General features: G+C 35.1%; 1 pseudogene; it reads right to left on the reverse strand.

Annotated features, from left to right (window-relative positions):
- Positions 1–1,768: 1,768 nt before the first annotated feature.
- On the reverse strand, positions 1,769–8,857 carry LOC120104457 (annotated as a pseudogene).
- Between the last annotated feature and the right edge of the window lie 1,059 nt (positions 8,858–9,916).

Here is a 9,916-nt window from a genome sequence, read left to right on the forward strand (position 1 = left end):
GGTCTAGTGCATCAATTTTCTATGAGCATTTTCAGGTTATCAGTGCACTTTATAGTCATCCGCAAAATTCTCTACTTCACAACCTAATTCAGATGGATAAACCCGGGCGGGTTTGGGGTGTCAACCCTCGTTCCAACCCCAGAAACTCTATCCTGATTTCGCAGTCTTTGGCTGAGATGGAGAGGGCTGGGTATATGATAATGGGATGAAGTTAGAGCTCCTCTCTAGTCTTATTATTATTTTATTTTATTTTATTTTATAAAAAAATCTCATATGTCGTGCATCTACTTTGTCCCTACTTGACCAAACCAATAAGTCCCATAGGAAATCAATAGTCTACAAATAATTAGTTGCATCAAATATAATATTTTTTTTATTTCCGAGACAAAAAAGAAGGAGAAAGTAATATCAAATTATCACCTTCATTTGTGAATCAGTTGGTTGTCTTAGAATTGCTCCTTATATATAGTCCCATCAGTTGTCCAGTTGTGTGACATTTTGTTCACCTAGCATTTTCCAACCCGTCGATAAAGAACAGGCCAGTTTCAGAAACAAGCTTAGGTCTACACCTAAGCGCAGTAAGTATTGCGAAAAAGGCTTAATAAAAATTATAGACTAGATTTTAATTGCTAGACCAACAGGTGGAAAGCAAGTTAGTAAAAGATTCAGGGAAACACCTTTCTCAATTCAATCCAATGGTGGCGTATTGTCAGTAATCGCTTAAATAATAAATCTAAAATGATATCGGTCTCCTTTCATATCTCTAAAAGGAAGAAAAAAGCAGCAGCATCTCTTAAAATTTAATCCAAGCAAAGCTGTAGAAGACAAGATTTCAATCTCCTTCACCTTGAGAGCAAGATTTGTTTTATGTCTGTAAAAATTAAAAAAAACCTCTATAAGTTTTCACATGAAGTGGGTTCGCCTAAGTTTGATGGCTAGAGATATCGCTTGCCAAATATCTGGGTCTGAATCAACTACCAAAAAGAATATATGGCTCTAAATCATTGGATGGATATCGATTGCTTGAATATCTTTAGGGGATACATTAGAGTAATTCCCGTTGGAGGAGTGAGAGACCACACCAAGGCAACAGTAGAAGGCAGTCTTCTTGCACCGTGGCCTCTCTCACCTATAATGCAGGATCTGATTTTTAACATGATGCAGGATCACGCAAGAAGCTATTTGTATACTTTTTTAAGTAGATGTTTAATTATTACCGTACTTCCTTTCCTTTTAGAACCAAATGAATAGAGGATCGATTTGATTTAATCGACTCTTTGTTGTTCGACTGCCTCTCTCATTTCATACTATTGCAGGATCAGAAGAGAAACCGTAAACTCCTAATACGGGCTTCACGCTTACTGGAGGCAGTTGATACAGCCCTGTTACAGAGTTTTACGTCCGCATCACCATTCCATTCAGGTCTTGAAGCCTTGAGAAAACAGCAATAGCGCTGTTTTAAGCCTACCATACATGGTAATAATGAACTTGGGAACCACAAATGCAAAAAGATCATCTGTACAAAAAACGGGACATCGCCGCTAAAAAAGAAGAAAAAGATCGGTCCCATGTAACATTTACATTATGATGGGATGTCGCGTGTACCGTGGAATGCAGGGAAATTCTGTTTCCAATGGGCCCTAGCATTTGAACATAAAGCTGTTCCAATGTCCATCTAGAAAGGCAACTGATTATTTTCCAGTTTCAAGCAATTCCCACTTTTAAGGCCCATAAAGAAAAAGGAACTCGTAGTCCAATGCAAACGACATAAGAACCACCATCAAAGAATCTCCACATCACTACACGTTAAACTCACTCCAAGATACATAAGCTTTCAGCAAATGTTCTTCCAGAAGGAAACCAACAATCCTCAGGAAAAAAAAAACAATAAGGACCCACAGATGACAAAAAAGAAACGCATTGACAAATTTAGATCATTCCACTGCTGTACACTGTTACATGCCTACCAGCAAGATGGACATTACAACACACGACCTTGTAAAACAACAGTACAATACCTAAAACTAGGGATCAAGGATCAAGCTTTCCCATTTTCCTTGGCAGACTTATTATTAGTTTGCAATTTCTTTCGGGGACACTATGCCGGTCGTTGCTTCCATATATACATAAATGATACATATGGAGAGGAGAGGTGTACAACAACAGGGGGTCATGCAGCATGCCAGCCACCATGTTAATGAAAAAAAAACTGCTTCAATATCCAAAGATTGTTGCCGTGTATGTGCCTAAACCTGAAACAGGAAGCCCTTAAATCATTCAATCAACTGCCTATCATTGGTATTCATACACATTTGCAGAAAAATTGAAGTTGGATATATCCTTTATTTCAAAATTCAATATTTCTACAGGGGACAATACCTGAAAAGTTGGGCCCTTCATCAACCAATTATCATTTAATTAGCTTGTCTTTAATGCCCCCCGTTCTTCTTTGTTTTCTAGGGATGACCCATCTTTCAGTGCTTCTCTAGCTTCATTTTCCATTCCGAGGGCAAAAAGGGCAGCAGCCTGAAGATAAAATGCAGTCGGCCAAGTTGGGATATGACCAGCGCCTGCGTCGCATCATTAAGAGCTTGCTGTGGCATGTCACTCATCAGGTTGACAAGCAGCGGCGCGCAAAAAATTGTCGGAGAAACCATAGTTCCAACATCAGTGAACTGCACGTCATAAAAAAAAAATTCAGTAACATAGGCTTGCATATCTATTATACCAAGAAATAAAGCATCATTCAGTTCTATACGATGTACAGTAAATTATCAAAAAAATTGTAATGAAAACAATAAATTTATGAGGTTCCCCAGAAAACTGAGTCTCTAAGCAACCTAGTTATAAAATGCTCACTTGACAATAACCATGAAATGATGAATCAAAAAAAAGATATTATCCAATTTCATAATTCAAAATTTTCACCAAATGCCAGAAGCAAAAATTCACAAGTTAAAAAAAAAAAAAAAACAATGAAAACTTAGAGACGTCAGCATGTTGAATAAGCAGATACCAACATCATTTGGATATTTGCATCCCACTCCAACTATAAGGATTAATGATCAGATTGCATACTGTCTTACCCGCTAAATGATATGTACTCGGAAACTCTCAACTATAAATTGCAGATACTAACTTTATCATAATTTGCAACTCAATTCCTAGCACACTGATTCCTGAAACTAATAAAATGTCTTATATAGGAAAGATGAGGAAATTATTCTCACTGAACATCTAATGTGGACTAGGATATGATTCTCTATCAAAGAAGAAGTTCATCAGCATTGATGCATGTAACTCTAAATGGATTCCATGCAACTCTTGTGCAATTTCTCCTCTTAACTTTTTGTGTAGTGGTTGCTACTTCAGAAATGAACTAAGTTCTGTTTTGTTTAACTAAAAGCTACTAAAATTGACTTTAAACAACTCAGGCTCAACAACCAAACAATCAAAATAAAAGTTACAGTTTCCTGTCACCTGCTCCAATTATGAACATGTGCCACATGCCAGTTCAAAGAAAATCTGATTAATATAAAGGATTACACCATAAATAAACAGTTTGATGAAGGTCCTTCATTTAGCCTGAGCATCAGTTACAGAGCATCAAAACCACTGCAGAGATTTTTCATATCATGCATAAAGATAAAAGATAAGCCATAACCCATCTATACAGTTTTGTTATTGATGTATTATTGAACAATAATTACAATTTAGAACAATGGCAACTAATATAAGTAAGAAGTAGAGGGAAGCCAATTAACAAAAAAAATTAAGGCAACGTAATATGTGCTAGAATTTCTTGATTTCCTGTCCACCTTCACACCTTACGGCCCAAGTAATAGTATATGATTTTACCTGTCATTTTCAACTCTTTTCTTATGGTCAAGTCATTTCTAATTACAAGACAGAAAAAAGTTGCAGAAAAGTGGCTGGTCACAAAGGAAAAAAAAATGATAATGCTGAAGTCCTTGGTATTCTATTTCATCAAATGATATAAATGCTAAATGCAGGTCTACAACATTTGGTTGAACAAAAGTTCAGATCTTGATGTGTTGAGTTTTGTCGATTACTAGACCATAAGTGAGTGATATAAAATGATTCAATTAGCAGATGAAGGTTCTGAAAGTTTATGGTAAATTTTATGGTGAAGATCATCCTCGGCCACAAAATCTCCTTACAATATTGGTAATTGAGAACTGCTCTAGGTCTTTTTTCATGAAAAACTAGGGGATTGAAGTTCTCCTAATTATAACTCATTTAATCATTGGCGTGATTGAACATCACAACAAGAAAAGCAGTACATCAAATTACAATAAGAGGTATCTAATTCGGTCCTCAAAAGAAATATATAGCTACAGATTTTATAACTTCCGTTTATTCTTTTTTTTCTATAAATAAATATTGTTGAAGAATGGGAATAGTAACATTATGAGCAAAATTAAAGAAAGGACCTTGCCATTATCAATGACGAACATTTTTAGCATTCATCATGACTACATATGGTATCAAATATGTAAACATTTGTATATCAAGAAAATTTCTAAAAATGTACTGAAACGGTCAAAACTAACAAACAATTAGTAAACGAAAAGTAACCTGGGTGTAGCATTCAATTGCTGTATTAAAATCTTTATGCCGAAAAGCAGCATCACCCTTCTTCTTTGAGTTCAATGTTTCTTGCATTTGATTGGTCCACATTTGAAATGAGAGCTGAAAAACAAAGAAAAAAAGGAAAAAGATTAAGAAAACATAAATTTAACAGACAAATTATCAGACGATAGAACAGATTAAATTGCAAGAGATGGTTGGAACATCTATGACAGTGAAATATCAGAAAAGAAAAATGTATCTATGCTTACACCAAAAGCTGTAACTTGGTAATCAAATAGCTCATGCAACAATGGATCATTTATTTTTATCTATTCTGCCAGAAGCCCATCAACAAGATAAAAATCCCGTGCCCAGTAGTGCCACAAATTCTACTTAGGATAAAACTCTAGGCTTTAATACACTCTGCATTCTGCCATATGAATAGATTTTGATGGTCAGAGAGCCGCATATTTGTCAAGCATCACAAAAAACAGTAGACAACAACATAATTACAATCATGTAAAATCAGGCCTCATCTGTTTTTTCATCTTAAGCCTGGCACCAGGAGAAACCATATCTCTAAAAACCGAGTTTGCAATTGGAAAGCTATAATATAGCATACAAAGGGGTAGAAACACTAATCAGAGTTATTAAACAGGTGGCTGAAGACTTGCATCCTGTTCTCTGAATCTCAGACAATAGGGAAGAAGCAATTTTTGGGGGAAAAGGTTGTAGTAATCTAGTCTCCAGAACCATTCCATCTCTTTCATAGCAGGTTAAATCCTGAAGGAGCATCAATCAATATAATATCATCATTTGTTCCCACTCCCTCTTTTTGGAAGTCATTGCAGCTACTAAAGATGAAATTATTTGCATGAACACATACAAATATTGGCATGTGAATAGTAACATACATGCAAACCAAAACAAATTAATTTTATACACAAATGAGTTAACATATATAATGGGAAAGTGAAAATGGAAGTCTCATACACCAACCTCATTTGCCGTTCCCTCGTCATCTTTATACCCAATCTTTTCTAGGATTTCATGTATGGCAGTCAAATCCATTCTGGAGCAAGCTTCACCAAGTGGGGAAAGAGAGAGCGCCTCTAATGAGGATGTACCACCACGCGGCATGTCCATCAAGACATAAGAAGGAACCTGGATAGAAAATCTTGCAAATATGCATCATGATTTAAATAAGGAAATAAATCACTAATGCATTCTTGACCCTCCGAAAGCTCACAGGCCAGTGTAAGCATGAAGATTCACTTGGGTATATGTAGAATGAGCCATTTAAGATTACAAGCTTAAGCTCCATTAACATATAAATTGCCAGTACAACATGTACAGTTGTTAGTAGAACATGTATTTGCGCATGGAAACAGGAGCATTGGAAGTTTTACAAATGATAGTGAGTTAAGCAGCATCCTTGGACTTTATCTAGAATTCCAGATGGATAAAGATGACAAAGGGTGTCTTGGTCACTTAACCAGTAAAAGATTTACATTTACAATTTTTTTGGTGAAAAAAGTTGATTGTCACCACATCATCAAATTTAAACTCGGTACAAGAAATAGCAAAAAAAACTTCAAGGCTCCAAGATACGAACATAAAGCATTGCGTATAAAGAAAGTTAATCATTTTCAATTAGGAGATAATTGTTGGCAGTTCTTAATATACAAAGAAAAATAAAGTCGTATGTTGCACAAGCACGGATAATGTTACTGTAACCACACTGTACCAAGAGATGGACTACAATGTCAATATCAGAAGGGATTTCATTTTTTTTTTATTTTGTCATGTGCAAATGTGAAATTACACCAACCATGAATGCGAATAAACAGGTGCTTCTAAAAAGCACCAAAACAAACAGGAATACACAACGAATTAATGCTATTCCTCACTGCTTAACCCAACATGAATAAATCAGCACAATCGGAACTCTTCAAACTTATGTATAAGCAGACAAGTCAACAATTAGAATATAACAATTAGAAGCCGTCATTTGGCGAGGCTTTACTACTTTAAACACATAGAACACCATCATTTTGAGGTTTCAATTTAACAGACGATGATTAAGATTTTTTTCATTGAGCCAAGAAGTAAAGACTCTTGCATGCTCAAGGAACTCCTGAATAAACAACAGGTTATTATTCCAGGCAGAAATGCACACTGACAATGAACTTAACTCAGTATAACATGCATAAGTTGTAATTTTAGCATGACTCTGAACTGCAGAATCACATAGACTAAATATTAAAAAGACAAAGTTCATTGTAACAGTTCCATTCCACTGCACTAAACAGTAATATGAGTACAAAAGAAGAAATATGCCAGGATGATTCCATGGATAGAGAGAGAGAGAGAGAGAGAGAGAGAGAGAGAGAATGGATTTGATGAACTCACCTCAGTCTCCTTTTGCAGCGGAGTCAATGCAAGAAGCAACGACTTCACATTAGGTCTCTCTCGTTGCTCATACTGCAAACATCTTGAAGCTAGACGTACTAATTCAGTCCCATCCTCATTTGAAAATTGTCCTTCCAAACATGAGTCTGTTAGCATGTTGAAGTTACGATCTCGTATCATGTCAAGAGCCTGCCAAGAAGTACTGGAAGCAATTAGATTCAGCATGATACACTGACGCAGGCACATGAATTCTAAGAAAAAACCAACTGCAGAGTACATGATGTCAAAGGAAAGTATCAGCACGTTATTTCTACCAATGAGAGAAAATGTCTCACTAATCATCTTTCAAATGAACCAATCAATATATGCCCGCTCCAAAAAGCCTGAAAGATCAACTTGTGCATTTCTTGTTAATTTAACATGATCTGATTTGATTTGAGAAGATTTCTTAGTTCCATATTAGTCATGACTAATGAGAACAACAAAGCTTAAACTAAAATCATCATATAACAGAATCTAGCACAGAAAAACCTAGCAGCTAAACTGTGAATATTGGCATCATGTTTAGGCCTATTAAACTAAGATTGTATTGCCTAAGGCAATATTTTTCATACGAACTGTGAATCATTTCTATGTACAGCATTACTTATTATGCATAAATGATAGTTAATAATATAAAATAATTAATCACTCATTGTTCAGAACACCCAACCCACACACTTTTGCATTGACATGCAAACTCCACCCCTTCAAAAATCTCTCCACACAAACATACGTTCATTTATATATACATATAAATATATGTATATCATGTTCTCCCTTTCATTCTATTCCACCTTCCTATAAAAACAGCTTTCTCAACCTCCTCAGCCGTAATTCTCTATCAAGATGGTTATTCCAGCCTGTTCACCTGTCAAGTCCAGTTTCGTGAGAGTCAGTCTTAAAGTGCTTAACAACATTATAACCAGATCTGCAGTAGCTCTTAGACACTTCCATCATAAATCTCAATGACCTGATATTATGGCTTCCTCTCCTTTTATTAGTTATTTTTAAGTGAAGGCAGTGTTACTGAAACTTTGCCCACACACTCAACCGTAGACTCCATGTTCCAATTAACAAACTCTGCTTATTCTGCAAAACAAAAGTAAAAGGAGAGGAGGGGGGAGAGCATGGTAAAGTTGCCATGTTTAGCAGAAGTATGGAAGGTAGATCAAAAAAATACTACTTACATGACTAGGAGGGATATGCTTTCCGCTAAGAACATCAAGCAACAACGTGCCAAAGCTATATATGACACTTTCTGGTGTAACTCTTCCTGCAAAGTCAATGAGAAGAAAATAGATAATATAAACAATTGGTGGATTTATCAAAACTTACTCAACTTATCCACAAATTCACAATTTATAAACAAATTAAACTGAATGCAGATTCAACTACATAAACAAGGGTTTTTTCCAACGAAAATAGTCAAAACATCAATCTACTATATCTTCAGTACAACATAAGTCACAAATGTGAAAAAAATCACATAAATTTCATGAAGGAACAATTGCATTATAACTTTAATCTCATTCTCCAATAAAACATTTCAACTCATTTAAGACATTTAGCCGAATCACAAACAACATTAAACACCACTCATAAAGTAAGCATCAGGCCTTCCATATGGATGATGCTAATTAGTGTCCTTTTGCTGTATCACAAGAGAAACTACTTAACATTTCTTTGAGTAATGTTTATGGTTGCAATCATCAAAATACGAAAACTATACAATACATAATAGCCAAAAAGAAGTTATTATGAACACATTTTGATGTAGCAACAACTCAGATTTACCCAGATAAGAAGTCATGAATCATATAATGAAAAAGTAAAAGTAGCCACTGCAGATTAGATTCAGTGAATGTCCTCCCAGCAAATATTTGACCGAACTATAAACACCAAGCACAATGACTGAAACTGCAAGACTCCATGATTATGCAATTTTTTTATACTACTAGATAACTCTAAATGGACATGTAACTCTTCAAATATGAGAAGACAATTTAGTTAAGCATAAAATTGTGGATAATTGTATACCATAAAGACAATACAAATTGCAATGATATTTATGAACCTTCTTTCTCTCATCTTCTACCTTCATCTTGTGTGCATGAACCACTTTTACTGCCAAAATCCAATATTGATCTCTTTACTTTGTATTTTTATATTTACTTGTCCCAAAGTCTTGACGACATAAGGCAAACACATAACATTCTAATTGTGTGATTCCACTTCATCCAACATTTCTTGATCCAAAGGTCCCCTCAATTTCCCTATAACTTAATGCATTGGAGCTGAGAAAATAAAAGAAACCAAAGTAGGTATCATAACACTGATTAAATTAATTACTTCTCCAAATACAGTCACTTAAAATTGTTATTGCAAACTTTCAAGTAATTAAATTAATTAAGAATCATAATCCTCCGCAAGTCTGCATCATTTCAAATAAACTACAATTTCAACTTAATAGTCAAACTTCTTTAGCCTCGTTACCTCGTTGTAGCCATACATGTCCTCCACAATCTACAAACTAATGCTGTCTTCTTGACTGCCAATTGTAACCACATCATTGTCAACTAGAAGGGATAGATTTAAGTGAGTGCTTAGTGCAGGTTCACTACCACAAAAACTTTTAAACTCATCAAAATTAATTCAAGTATTTGCCATGCTGCCCATAGATGTTCTGATACAAACAATGTTTGTTTAGCCATTTATTCCTTGCTCAACAAAGTATTTGTGTTGGTATTCTCTTATAGGCTATATACAAGCCAAAAAAATAATAATAACCATAAATAAAATGTGCCGACTTTCTGCTCTCTTTAGAATTGATTAACTGCCTAGGCAACAAAGAGGTCTCAACAATTGACCT

Source organism: Phoenix dactylifera, chromosome 18 (genome assembly GCF_009389715.1).
Source record: "Phoenix dactylifera cultivar Barhee BC4 chromosome 18, palm_55x_up_171113_PBpolish2nd_filt_p, whole genome shotgun sequence".
Classification (NCBI taxonomy): Eukaryota; Viridiplantae; Streptophyta; class Magnoliopsida; order Arecales; family Arecaceae; genus Phoenix; species Phoenix dactylifera.